This window comes from Aethalodelphis obliquidens, unplaced genomic scaffold (assembly GCF_003676395.1).
Source record: "Aethalodelphis obliquidens isolate GAN/ISIS:26980383/991018 unplaced genomic scaffold, ASM367639v1 scaffold27, whole genome shotgun sequence".
Classification (NCBI taxonomy): Eukaryota; Metazoa; Chordata; class Mammalia; order Artiodactyla; family Delphinidae; genus Aethalodelphis; species Aethalodelphis obliquidens.
The window spans coordinates 12,248,867-12,262,272 of NW_020837971.1; the positions used below are offsets into that span (position 1 = coordinate 12,248,867).

General features: G+C 39.2%; 1 long non-coding RNA gene across 12 annotated transcripts in view; it reads right to left on the minus strand.

Moving 5' to 3' along the window:
* The window catches only part of LOC113629504 (uncharacterized), a 73,271-nt gene that overhangs the window by 56,051 nt on the left and 3,814 nt on the right, over positions 1-13,406 (minus strand). The window contains exon 2 of one of the 12 annotated variants that reach the window (XR_003436568.1): positions 10,823-11,175. The exons of the other annotated variants lie outside the window; for them this stretch is intronic. This is a non-coding gene — a long non-coding RNA (uncharacterized LOC113629504). Of the gene's footprint in view, positions 1-10,822; positions 11,176-13,406 lie in introns of those variants that run through there. 12 annotated transcript variants of the gene reach the window in all.

The following is a 13,406-nucleotide window of genomic DNA, read 5'->3' on the forward strand; positions in this document are numbered from 1 at the left end:
TGACTGTGAGTGCATTATTTTATGAGAAAACAATACTCTTTCTTTGGTAGAAATTTTGTTTATGTTTTTTCTACTTGATTTTGTGTAATTTGGTGTTTACCCGGGACATCCCTTGTGGGGAGTAGAAACAGGGCGATTGAATGTAAAGGGATTTGAGGGTGAGGCTAGGCAGAACAGGCAGGGGCTTGATTATTCATCTGGCTTGGAATTTGTCTGGTTTATAAATGAGCTGAGAACTAAAGTCATTATTTAGAAACAAAAGGAGAAACTTTCTCATTAAGACCAACTTTATGGTCATAAGATTACAAGTCCGCTAGGGAAATTAGGGTCAGGAGAGAATGAGTGAAGATGCCAAGCTAGGATGAATTAATCCAGTAAGATGCTGTGGAAATACCCAAGATAGCATACATCTCAGCTTTGGAGAGATGAAGAAAGTCCCTCCTTGGAGGAGGGGAGACTTAAGTTGAACTTTTGTGGGTACATAGGAGACACACAGGAGTCAGCCATGGGAAAGAGGATTGAAAAAGGAAGGAACCACACCCAGGAGCTCTGGTTCAAAGACCAGCAAGCAACACATTTGGATTGACTGGGATGCTGAGAGGTGAGGCCAGAAAGGTGACCAGAGATTAGACAAAGAAAAACCTTCAATCTGTCATGAAGGCAATAGAGATCCATTAAAGGATTTAGGTTAGGGGAAGACTTTAAGCAGATTTGCCTTTGAGTAAGATCCCTCAGGACTAGTGTGAAGAAGAGATTGAGGGAGATAGTCTAGATATTGGCCAAAATCAAAGTCTTAGAGGGAAGAAAGTGACATATAATAAACCTGTTTTTCAAGTTTAATCCAATTTTAATTTCCTCGTGTTGCTCTTAGAAGCAACCCAGACATCTTTTTTTAAAAATTAATTAATTAATTATTTTTGGCTGCATTGGGTCTTCTTCGCTGCGCGTGGACTTCCCTAGTTGCGGCAAGCAGGGTCTACTCTTTGTTGTGGTGTGCAGGATTCTCATTGCGGTGACTTCTCTTGTCGCAGAGCACAGACTCTAGGCATGCAGGCTTCAGCAGTTGTGGTACGCGGGCTTCAGTAGTTGTGGCCTGTGGGCTCTAGAGTGCAGGCTCAGTAGTTGTGGCGCACAGGCTTAGCTGCTCCACTGCATGTGGGATCTTCCTCGACCAGAGCTTGAACCCGTGCCCCCTGCATTGGCAGGCAGATTCTTAACCACTGCGCCACCAGGGAAGACCCAACCCAGACATCTTGAGTAACTACCTAAATATATAAATTCAATTTGCAACCTTCATGTAAATATATACGGCTAATGTGTTGGTAGATTTTTATACAAACAAGAATTTCAAGAGAAGCTGGATGTAGTTCTAGAGATGATTTTCCCCTTGTGCAAGCTCAGTGGCTGGATTCCTTTGATTTATCATTTAAAATCATTAGTCATGTCAGATGTTATGAGCAATTGTATAATTAAGGGTATATACGCCCTCTCTGAAGGGCGCCTCTATGAAACACAGATGGCACTTTCAGGGTTTTTCATATGTGATTTAAAAATGAATTCACCAGTGATTTTAAAATGAATTCTTAATTTTTTAGTTCCTTGACATTGTAAACCATAACATTATGAAACTCAATGGTTTCATTTCTATAGTTTAATGCAGACTCAGGATTAAGGACTATCATGATCTTCACAAAGATAAATTCTGGGAAACATAAAAGTGTGGAAACGTGTACATTCTGTCTGTTCTTTGAAAGGTACTAAAACCTATTTTTCTCCAGAGACAGGCAGTGCCTTCTGCTACTCCTGAAAACTTTACTCAGCCATTGGCCTCTTCTATTATTACTGGCAGAAAAATTTAGTCCCTTACCTTCGAGAGCAACTTCCTGGCAAGCCTGAGAGTAATACCGACCTACCTTTCAAAACCAAAGAATATAAAAGAACTTATAACTCAAAGTAACAGTCACCTGCCCCACCCCTGGACCATTTTCCAGAGGCAACTACTTGGAATCATTTTCTTGCTATTAATCTAATCTAGACATTGTCTTTTTACTTCCTGCTATGACAGGAGAGTATTTAGCACACTTATACCTCAGCTCAGTTCACTTACTTCCCTCTCATTTCTGTTAGTCACCTTCCTACACTGTATTTAGTTTCTCTATTGCAGAGGTTGCAAATGGATGGCCTGAAGGCCAGATCTGACTGTAGATGTGTTTTGTTTGAATTGCAGTGAGCTCAAAAACAAAACAAAAAACAAACAGAAAACTCCAACATGAAAAAAATGATAAGATTTAACATTTAAAAATTCCAAATGTTTAGCCCCACAAAAAAGTCAGATGCAGGGGACTTCCCTGGTGGTGCAGTGGTTAAGAATACACCTGCCAAGGCAGGGGACACGGGTTCGAGCCCTCATCTGGGAAGATCCCACATGCCGCGAAGCAACTAAGCCCGTGAGCCACAACTACTGAGCCCGCGAGCCACAACTACTGAAGCCCATGCACTTAGAGCCCCTGCTCTGCAACGAGAAGCCACTGCAATGAGAAGCCCGTGCACCGCAACAAAGAGTGGCCCCCACTGGCCGCAACTAGAGAAAGCCTGCGTGCAGCAACAAGACCCAATGCAGCCAAAAATAAATAAATTAATTAATTAATTAAAAAGTCAGATGCTGCACGTTTTAGCTTCCTAGGGCTGCCATAAGAAAGTACCACAAACCAGGAAGCATAAAACTTAAAACTCTCACTATCCTGGAGTCTCGAAGTCTGGAATCAGGCTGGTAGCAGGACCATGCTCCCTCTGGAAGCTCTAGGAAAGAATCCTTTCTTGCCTCTTCTGAGCTTCTGGTGGTTGCCAGCAATTCCTGGCATTCCTTGGTTTGTAGCTGTATCACTGAAATTTCTTCCTCTCTCTGCACGTGGCCTTCTTCCCCTCTGTGTGTCACGTCTCTTAGTCCAAATCTCCCCTTCTTGTAAGGACACCAGCCATTGGATTTAGGGCTCACCCTAATCCAGTATAACTTCCCTTTACGAATTACATTTGCAGAGACATTTTTTCCAAATAAGATCTCTTTCTGACGTTCCAGGTGGACATGAATGCTGGGGGGACACTCACCGAATACAAGGCAAATATGGCCCCTTTCCCATGAATTCACCAAAGCTGATTAAGTGGCTGTACTCTCCAGATGGGGCAAGCACTGACTCGTATGCCAAAGTTCTCTGCACATCTACCAGGTAAACACAAGTACCAAGACCTGAGCCCTGTTTCTCATTTATGTTGCTTGCTTTTCTCCTATAACTATTTCAGTTTGCTAACCATGCTATTGGTCATCTTTATAACTTTTAAATAATATACCAAAACTCCTATTTCATGTTTTATAAACTTTTGCCAATATCTCATGGCCACCTTCCTGTTTTGTGGTACCAGGATATTAGGGTTTTCTCCCATGTTTCCCTCTATCTCTTCTGCTTCCTTTCCACCTCATGGATTTTTGTCGGTAGCATCTTAATTATTGTTATGGGTTGAATTGTGTCCCCCCCACCCCCACCAAAATTCATATGTTGAAGTTCTAATCCCTAGGACCTCAGATTGTGACCTTATTTGGAAATAGGGTGACTGCAAATATAAGTAGTTAAGGTGAGGTCATACCAAAGTAGGGTGGGTCCCTAATCCAATATGACTGATGTCCTTAAAAATGGAGGGGGAAATTTGGAGACAGATACACACACAGGGAGAATGCCATGTCAAGGGAAAGGCAGAGACTGGGGTGATGCAGCAGAAGCCAAGAAATGCCAAAGATTGCCAGCAAACCTCCAGAAGCTAGGGGTGAGGCATGCAAGAGATTCTCCTTCACAGCCTTTAGAAGGAACCAACACTGCTGGCACCTAGTTCTTGGATTTCTAGCCTCCAGAACTGTGAGACAATAAAATTTCCATTGTTTTCAGTCCCCAGTCTGTGGCACTTTGTTATAGCAGCCCTAATTAATTAATATAACTTCATTATACATACATATTCAATGTTAGAGCACTCATATTACATTCTAAAATTTTAAGTATACTTTATGTTCTATGGCCCTCAAATGTCTGCTGATTCTGGTTTATCCATTCATATTTAAAATGAGGTGATAGACTGTCTGCTTCTGCTCATGAAGAGGTTACCAGTATGGGGCTGGCCACCTGCTGTAAACAACTAGAAAACTGGACACAATGTATGAAATAAATGTTCGAAGCCATTTATTTTTAGCCATGGAAAGAAAGGAGGGAATTCCCTGCCAGTCCAGTGTTTAGGACTCTGTGCTTTCACTGCTGAGGGCCTAGGTTCAATCCCTGGTCAGGGAACTAAGATCCCGCAAGCCATGCAGCACGGCCGAAGAAAGGAAGGAAGAAAGAAAGGAAACCGATAAGGTACACCTTTTGACGGTTGCAGCTTTCTCCCTGGGGGCAATTACTGGACCATAGGGCCAGGAGGAGAAATCCAGACATCACCTGGAAGATATCACTGTGTTGAAATCCAGAAATAAGGACTTGGGGAAGGCTGAGGTGGCTGCAGTTTGTGGGGCAGAACACCAAAGAGGAGGGTGACATGCATAGGGAGTCCCCTGATTATTTGCCGGGCTAATAATCTGAACCTATGTAAGATGAAACTACATGAGGCTGGGCAAAGAACAAAAGCTGGGAGCTATGAGTTAAAAGAATCTTAGTGCTCACACAGGGCTAAGAGACATTTGATCTCCTACTAACTAGAGTGAAGAAAACATATGAAAAACCTGGGGCATTCAACAGAGAACCCAAAAGTGTTATGTCTTAGTAGTTACGCTAAATAAGCATTAGAATAAAGCTACTTTAGATCTACTTTAACAACGCGGAAAAGTAGGCCTTGATGTGATCAAGCTGATCCCCAAGTGACTAAATTTTCTGCCAAGCAAATTTAACATTAATTAAATAAGACAACCAAGTTCAAAATTTCAAAAATATAACATTCATAATGCTCAACTTCTACTCAAAAATTGCTAGACAAGCAAAGAAGGTGAAAATATGATCCCTAGCCAGGAGAAAAATTCAGTATGAAAAAAAGGGGAGGGGGTTAAATTCATCAGGCAGATATAATTTCTCAATGTGTATGCACCTAATAACAGCATTTCAAAATACATGAAGCAAAAATTGATAGAATTAAAGAAGTGAAAAATCCACAATTGCAGATTTCACTCAGCTCAGTAAATGACAGATTAAGAAGCAATCTGTGAGAATATAGAACACCTATAAGCCAAATTATCCTGTTGACCCTTATAGAACACTACCCTCAACAACAGAAGAGTACACATTTTTTAAGTGACCATAGAATAATCACTAAAATAGGCCATATATTGAACCATAAAACAAGTTTTGATAAATTTATACATATTGAAATCATAGCGAGCATATTCTTTGACCATAATGGAATTAAATTAGAAACGAGTAGTCAAAAGATATATGAGAAGAGTCTAATTATCTGGATAATCTGTATATTTAAAAAATATAGCATTTGGGGCTTCCCTGGTGGTGTAGTGATTAAGAATCCACCTGCCAGTGCAGGGGACACAGGTTCGAGCCCTGGTCTGGGAAGATCCCACATGCCGCAGAGCAACTAAGCCCGTGCGCCACAACTACTGAGCCTGCACTCTAGAGCCCGTGAGCCACAACTACTGAGCCCACGTGCTGCAACTACTGAAGCCCACGTGCCTAGAGCAGTGAGAAGCCTGTGCACCAAAATGAAGAGGAGCCCCCGCTTGCCACAACTAGAGAAAGCCCACGTGCGGCAACAAAGACCGAACACAGCCAAAAATAAATAAATTAAATAAATAAAAAATTAAAAAATATATAGCATTTGTCATTAGGGAACTTCAAATTAAAACAATGAGATACTACTACATACCTATTAGAATTACGAAAATCCAGAAAAAGTTGCCAACACCTGTTGCTGGTGAGGATGTAGAGAACAGGAACTCTCATTCACTACTGATGGGAATGGAAAATGGTACAATTTGGCAGCTTCTTACAAAGTTAAAAATAGTCTAAACATAATCTTACCATATGATTCAGCAGTTGCACTCCTAAGTATTTACCCAACTGATCTGAAATTTTATGTCTACCCAGAAACCTGCATACAAATGGTTATATCGTCAGCTCTGTTCATAATCACACAAAACTCAGAACAACCAAGACATCCTTCAATAGGTGAACAGATAACCAAATGGTAGTATATCTGTACAGTGGAATATTTTTCAGTGATAAAAAGAAAAGAGCTATCAAATCACAAAAAGACGAGGATGAATCTTAAATACACATTGTTAAGTGAAAGATGCCTGTCTGAAAAGACTAAATACTGTACAAGTACAATTACATTCTGGAAAAGTAAAACTGTAGCAATGTTCAAAAGATCAGCAATTGCCAGAGGTCTGAGGGGAGTGAGAAATGGTTAAGTAGGAGAAGCACACGGGATATTTTTAGGGCAGCAAAACTATTTTATATGATACTCCAGTGGTGGATACATGAACTTCATAGCAGTCTTATTCATAATAGTCCCAAACTGGAAACAACCTGAATGTCCAACCAGAGGTGAATGGATAAACCATGTGGTATATCCATAAAATGGAGTACTACTCAGCAAGAAAATGAACTGAATTACTGATACAGACTACAACTAGATGAATCTCAAAAACTTTATGCTAAGCAAGAGAACCAGAACCACATACTCTATGATTCATTTCATCAGAAATTCTAGAACATGAAAATTAATCTATAGTTAGTTGCCTGGGACTAGTGGTGGTAGGGATTGATTTCAAAGAGGTAGGAGGAAACTTTTTGTTTTTGTGAAAAACTTTTTTGTTTTACTTTGTGTGGTGTTTATATGACTTATATATTTGTCACTATATTATACATGAATTATACATCAATTAAGTTGCATTTTTTTAAAAAAAGGAAGCAATGGCAAGACTGACTGGATGATTCGTGCAGAGAAGAGATTCGCAATTCATAGGCCTTTATCGAGACTATATAGGTCAAGGGCTGCCCTTTATGCAGGAAGCTTCTCTCATGCCAGAGTGGAGAGATCTTCTCCGCTATACCAAGTCCTTCCTAGCACCCCCAGTTCTCTCTAGGCAGTTCTTTACAAAGGAATTCTCCTGCCCTCCCTAACCTCCACCACTGCCCACCCAGGTGTAACCGCCTGACTGCCAACAATTCTATGTTTCACGGAACAGGTGGGGTTGGTTTGCTCCCTATAGACCTTGAAATCATTCGGATTCTGCCCCAATTCTCTTTCTTTCCTTCTGTAATACTTCCTATACCCGAGTCCAGAACCGCTCCAAAGTTCTGCAAATCCAAAATTGTTAATTTGTTCTCAAGATTTTTACTTCTTGATGTGCATCCATTGATTTAATCCCAGTTGAAAGTGTATTCGTTGTCTATTACTGCATAACAAATACCACAAAATTTAGTGGCTTAAAGCAACAATAAAAAGGAAATGAGGATCACTGGGGATCATCTTGGAGGCTGACTAATACACAGTCAGTAAATGCTTACTTGTGTATTTATGTCCATCTACTTCATTTTATTCCTCAGCGAGCGTTTTACCTGCTACTTGTGAACAAAATGCCAGTCATTCTTTATTAGTGTGATGGATACTACGATAAAGGTAACTAAGAAGTATATACTATTTAAAAATTACAATTGTATTGATACATGATTCTCTCTTTAAAAAAAATTAATATACTTTTTTTATAAAAAGCCGTTGTATTAAAAATTGAGCTGGAAGTTCCCGTATACACTCCACTCCATTTCTTCTATTAACATCTTGCATTAGCACAGGACATTTGTTACAATTAATGAGTCAATACTGATACATTTTTATTAACTAAAATCCAACTAAAGTTTATATTAGGGTTTATTCTTTGTGTTGTACATCCTATGGATTTTGACAAATGTATAATGACATGTATCCACCTTTACAATATCATGCAAAACAAATTTCACTTCTTTAAAAGTATCTTTTGCTCCATCTATTAATCCCGCCCTTGCCCCTGAACCCCTAATCTTTTTAGTATTTCTAGTTTTGCCTCTTCCAGAATGTCACATAGTTGAAATCATAAGTAAGTAGCCTTTTCGAACTGGCTTCTTTCACTTCGCAAAATGTACCTAATTTTCCTCATGTTTTTCTGTGATTTGGTAACTCACTTCTTTTTATTGCCGAGTAATATTCCATTGTCTGAATGTACCAGTCTGTTTATCCAATCACTTATTGAAGACTATTTTGGTTGCTTCCAAATTTTGAGAATTATGAATAAAGCTGCTATAAACATTGATGTGCAGGGTTTTGTGCGGATGCATACTTTTTCACCCCTGGTTCTTCAAGTTTACACTGGACTTTTTTTCTTAGATGGCTCATTTCTTCCACAAGTAAGAAAAACCCTTCATCTTGTTTATATGACTCCAAATTCCTATTGGGTTTTCAATAAACATTAATTACCACAAGGTTTCCTCAAAACTCATACAGACATTTACAAATTTGTTGAGTGATTTTCAGTCTTTTGGATTTCTAGTTTGATGGCTATTTCCACAGGAAGGTAGAATTGTGTGCTATAATTGAGATTGGAGTCCCACATAACTTCTGTGTAATGTAACTAGAAGTATTTTAAGTTCTTTTCATTTGATGTTTTAAATGTCTACTTTGTAATTTCTCTTTCTGTCCTTAACTGAGCACTTCATTAAGTAAAACTTCTAGCATAACCATATCTGAATTACTGAATATTCCATTTGACTACAGAATGAAGATTATGTTTCTCTAAAAACATCACACTCAATTCATGTGTTTTTATTATTTTTTAAGCCATTCTAGAGGCCCTAAATACACACATGGCACCAAAACAAACTGTTCTGTGTGGGAACACATATTTTGCTCTAGTTCTAGACAGCTGTAGCAGACAGCTGTACTTTCTTAGCTGCACTGTATCCAACCCTTCTTCCTGTTCGAGGAATTCCTCCACAGTCTTGGTGAAAGGCATGCCCTCCTTCCCAGTCTGAAAGCGTGAGAGGCCCTATCCTGATGTCCCTCACCTCTAGCAGCCTGGGCACGGCACATGATCTTTAGCCAATGATCACTTTTCCAGAAATTTAAATCTTGACCAAGAGACACAAAGGGGCAATGAAATTTTTTTTAACATCTTTATTGGAGTATAATTGCTTTACAATGGTGTGTTAGTTTCTGCTTTATAACAAAGTGAATCAGCTATACGTATACATATATCCCCATATCCCCTTCCCTCTTGCGTCTCCATCCCACCCTCCCTATCCCACCCCTCTAGGTGGTCACAAAGCACCGAGCTGATCTCCCTGTGCTACGCGGCTGCTTCCCACTAGCTATCTACTTTACATTTGGTAGTGTATATATGTCCATGCCACTCTCTCACTTCTTCCCAGCTTACCCTTCCCCCCACGTCCTCAAGTCCACTCTCTACATCTGTCTTTATTCCTGTCCTGCCCCTAAGTTCTTCAGAACCTTTTTTTTTTTTTTTAAGATTCCATATATATGCGTTGGCATACGGTATTTTTTTTCTTCTGACTTACTTCACTCTGTATGACAGACTTTAGGTCCATCTACCTCACTACAAATAACTCAATTTCGTTTCTTTTTATGGCTGAGTAATACTCCACTGTATATATGTGCCACATCTTTATCCATTCATCTGTCAATGGACAGAGGTTGCTTCCATACCTTGGCTATTGTAAATAGAGCTGCAATGAACATTGTGGTATATGACTCTTTTTGAATTATGGTTTTCTCAGGGTATATGCCCAGTAGTGGGATTGCTGGGTCATATGGTAGTTCTATTTTTACTTTTTTAAGGAACCTCCATACTGCTCTCCATAGGGGTTGCATCAATTTACATTCCCACCAACAGTGCAGGAGGGTTCCCTTTTCTCTACATCCTCTCCAGCATTTACTGTTTGTAGATTTTTTGATGATGGCCATTCTGACTGGTGTCAGGTGATACCTCATTGTAGTTTTGATTTGCATTTCTCTAATAATTAGTGATGTTGAGCATTCTTTCATGTGTTTGTTGGCAACCTGTATACCTTCTTTGGAGAAATGTCTAGGTCTTCTGCCCATTTTTGGATTGGGTTGTTTTTTTGATACTGAGCTGCTTGTAAATTCTGGAGATTAATCCTTTGTCAGTTGCTTCATTCGCAAATATTTTCTCCCATTCTGAGGGCTGTCTTTTTGTCTTGTTTATGGTTTCCTTGGGGCAATGAAATTTAATTCCCAGCAGTGGGGAGATTATCTCCAAGGGCAGTTGAGGTGGAATCCCAAAGAGACAGCAGCAGTGCCCTACAACAAAGGTAACTGTGTCCTTCCCAGGCTATTGGGCTATTCCTGCTAACATTTTCCAGCTTCTTGGCTGCTCGAGTTACCTGGGTCTTTACCTATTTTTCCAGCCTGGTATTACAACTTCCTGTCAATTCATGAGCCCTTTATATCCTTCCAATAAATTCCTTTAAGATTGTTAAAGTAGCTGTTACTTTCAACAGAAGTCTTTTAATTGATGAATCAGCAAAATCAATCCATTCATTAATTCTCCCATTAGTCATTCAGAAACTACCAGGTACCGTACATTGGGGGAGGCTTAATATGATGGTGAGTAGACACTGTTTCTGTCGTGTTGCAACCTACAGTCTATTGGAGGAAACAGACAAGGAAAGAGAAGACTGCAGTACATCCTTGATGGGGAAGGACATTATTCATCAGGAACACAAAAGAGGAACATTTAATCCAACCTTAGTGATGGTAGTGGTGGGGGTGGTCGGAGAAAGCTTCAAGTGGTACCTAAATCTGACATTCGAATATGTAAAAATTACACCTAGTTGGGAGGTAGGAGGTGGGTTGAGTATTCCACACAGAGGGAGCAGCCCGTGTGAAGGCCCAGCGTTGAGAGACGAACAGGACCTTCAAAGAACTAAAAAGAAGTTCCAGATGACTGAAGTGCAGAGTTTGAGCAGAGAAAGGGCAGTCTGGAGCCATGAGTGGGACTCGGATCATGCAGAGTGATGTGAGCCCCCTGCTGGTGTTAGCACTTTCTCCTAGAAGCAGTTGGGAGCAACTGTAGAGTTTTAAGCAGAAGCCTCAGTATACATGAGCCTGGTGCCTGGGTGCCTGGAGAAATTGTGCAAGAAAATAAAAGGTTGCAAAGTTTAGGAGTGGGAACAAAAATCTCTATTTCATGCCTTTAAAAATATATATTTTTTAAGAACAATGATAATGTGCTTTCCTCTATGTGTGGAAATGATAATATTGAGTTAAAAATTAGCAGACAGGTTTGTTGAGAATTTTTTTCTATAATGGCAATGGACTTATGATGAGTCATCAATATTTTACAAAGGATTACCTATGACAGTGGCCTTCAGGTTTTTTTGCTTATAATTCCTAAAATGATTTGAAAAGCCTATATATACCTTTGCACCTTTTTATGTTGACATTTAGGATTCTTATATCACTCCTGTGTGTATCCAAAAGACTCAAACGATGGCTGTTTGATACCGACTATCATTCTTTTGGAAAAACTATACCTAACCTTCAACAGCCAGAATTTTACATTGTTCTCTTTTCCACTTCTCTCACATAATTTTATCCTAATGTAATATACTAACATACTTTTTTTGCTTTAAAGTCTTTTACTGATCACCTTATTATACATCCTGCCATAAGAAAAAAAAGTATGTAAGTGAAAACTGATGAGTGTTAAAATTTTTCTTCTAGATTGAGTCATAATTTCAATTATCAGTAATATACAATTGATTAAAACAGCAAATATATTTGTTTTGATTAATCATTTTTAAATATTAGTAAAGTTAAAGGAGTTCCCTGGTGGCCTAGTAGTTAGGATTTTGGGGTTCCACTGCTGTGGCCTGGGATTCGATACCTGGTGGAGGAACTGAGATCCCACCAGCCACATGGTGCCCGGCAAAAAAAAAAAAAAAAATTAAAGCTATTCTATGTGTTCAGAGAGGAATATTACTTATTGCTACAATGAGACAGGTTGTCTTGATTAAACAAGTCTTTCCCAGACACAATGTTTCAGTTGTGCCTTGGTCTGTCTTTGTTCTTACACTTTTGGGCAATGTGCCATTAAGATTAGAGAATGAGAGTTCTGTCTTTGTTTTATAAAGTGGGAGAGAGAACCAGCAAGATACCTTGACCACAAGAACATTCTCAGGCAGATCAATTTTAGAAGTATGGAAGTTGATCATTCGAAAATGGATTTCCTCAAAACTTTCCCAGCCTATGTACCCCTTGGAATGTCTTTGAGTACCACCAGCGAGTTTGAAAACCATGAGTCAAATGTAAAGAGTACTGGATGGGAGACAAAATAAACAAGGCTTCTTCTACAAAATAGCTTTGGGACCTTAGACAGGACATTTGATTTGTGTAAATCTCAGTTTCCATCAATAAAGTGACTTGGGGGGGGTGAACTTAAAATTTAAAGATTCTTTCCAGCTCTAAAACCCCTTGATTTCCATTGGAAATTTTTAGCTATGCCCAGGACACTGGGAAGAAGGCCAGGCACCAATACAGAAAGGGAAAAGGAAAGATGGATAGCATTTATGTGATCACTAAGGACATGATAAAGGAAAAGGAAGGGATTGTGTGGATATAGATCAAGAAACACTTTTTAAAAAGTGTTTTTATTTGTGTTTAGGGTATGTTTTGGGGTTGAAAATTCAAGTTTCACATTATTGTTTATGTGGCTGTAGACAACTCAATCTCCTTGAGCTTTACTTTCCTCAACTATTAAATGGGAATAATACTGTATACTTTGTACCTTAGGGGATGATTAAAAGACAGAAACTAAGGCTTATTTCCCTTAGCATAATATTTTCAAAGGTCCTCCATGCAATAGCACGTATCAGAAATTCATTCCTTTTTATTGCTGAAAAAAAATACTATATTGTAAGGATGTGTCACATTTTGTTTATCCATTCATCTGCTAATGGACATTTGGGTTGTTTCCACTTTTGGGCTATTATGAATTATGCTGTTAACATTTGTGTACAAGTTTTTTCATGGGAGATATGGTTACATATCTTGAGGGTACATAGCTAGGATTGAATTTGCTGGGTCATAGTGTAATTCCGCGTCTAACATTTTGAGGAACCGCCAAACTGTTTTCCAAAGTGGTTGTATCACGTTTACATTCCCACCAGCGAGGTATGAGGGTTCCATTTTCTCTGCATCTCTGACAAAACCTGTCTATTGACTATAGCCATCCTGGTGTGTAAAGTGGTATCTCATTGTGGTTTTTATCTGAATTTCCCTAATGGCTAATAATACTGAGCATCTTTCCTTTCTGGCCATTTGTATGCCTTCTTTGGAGAAATGTCTATTCA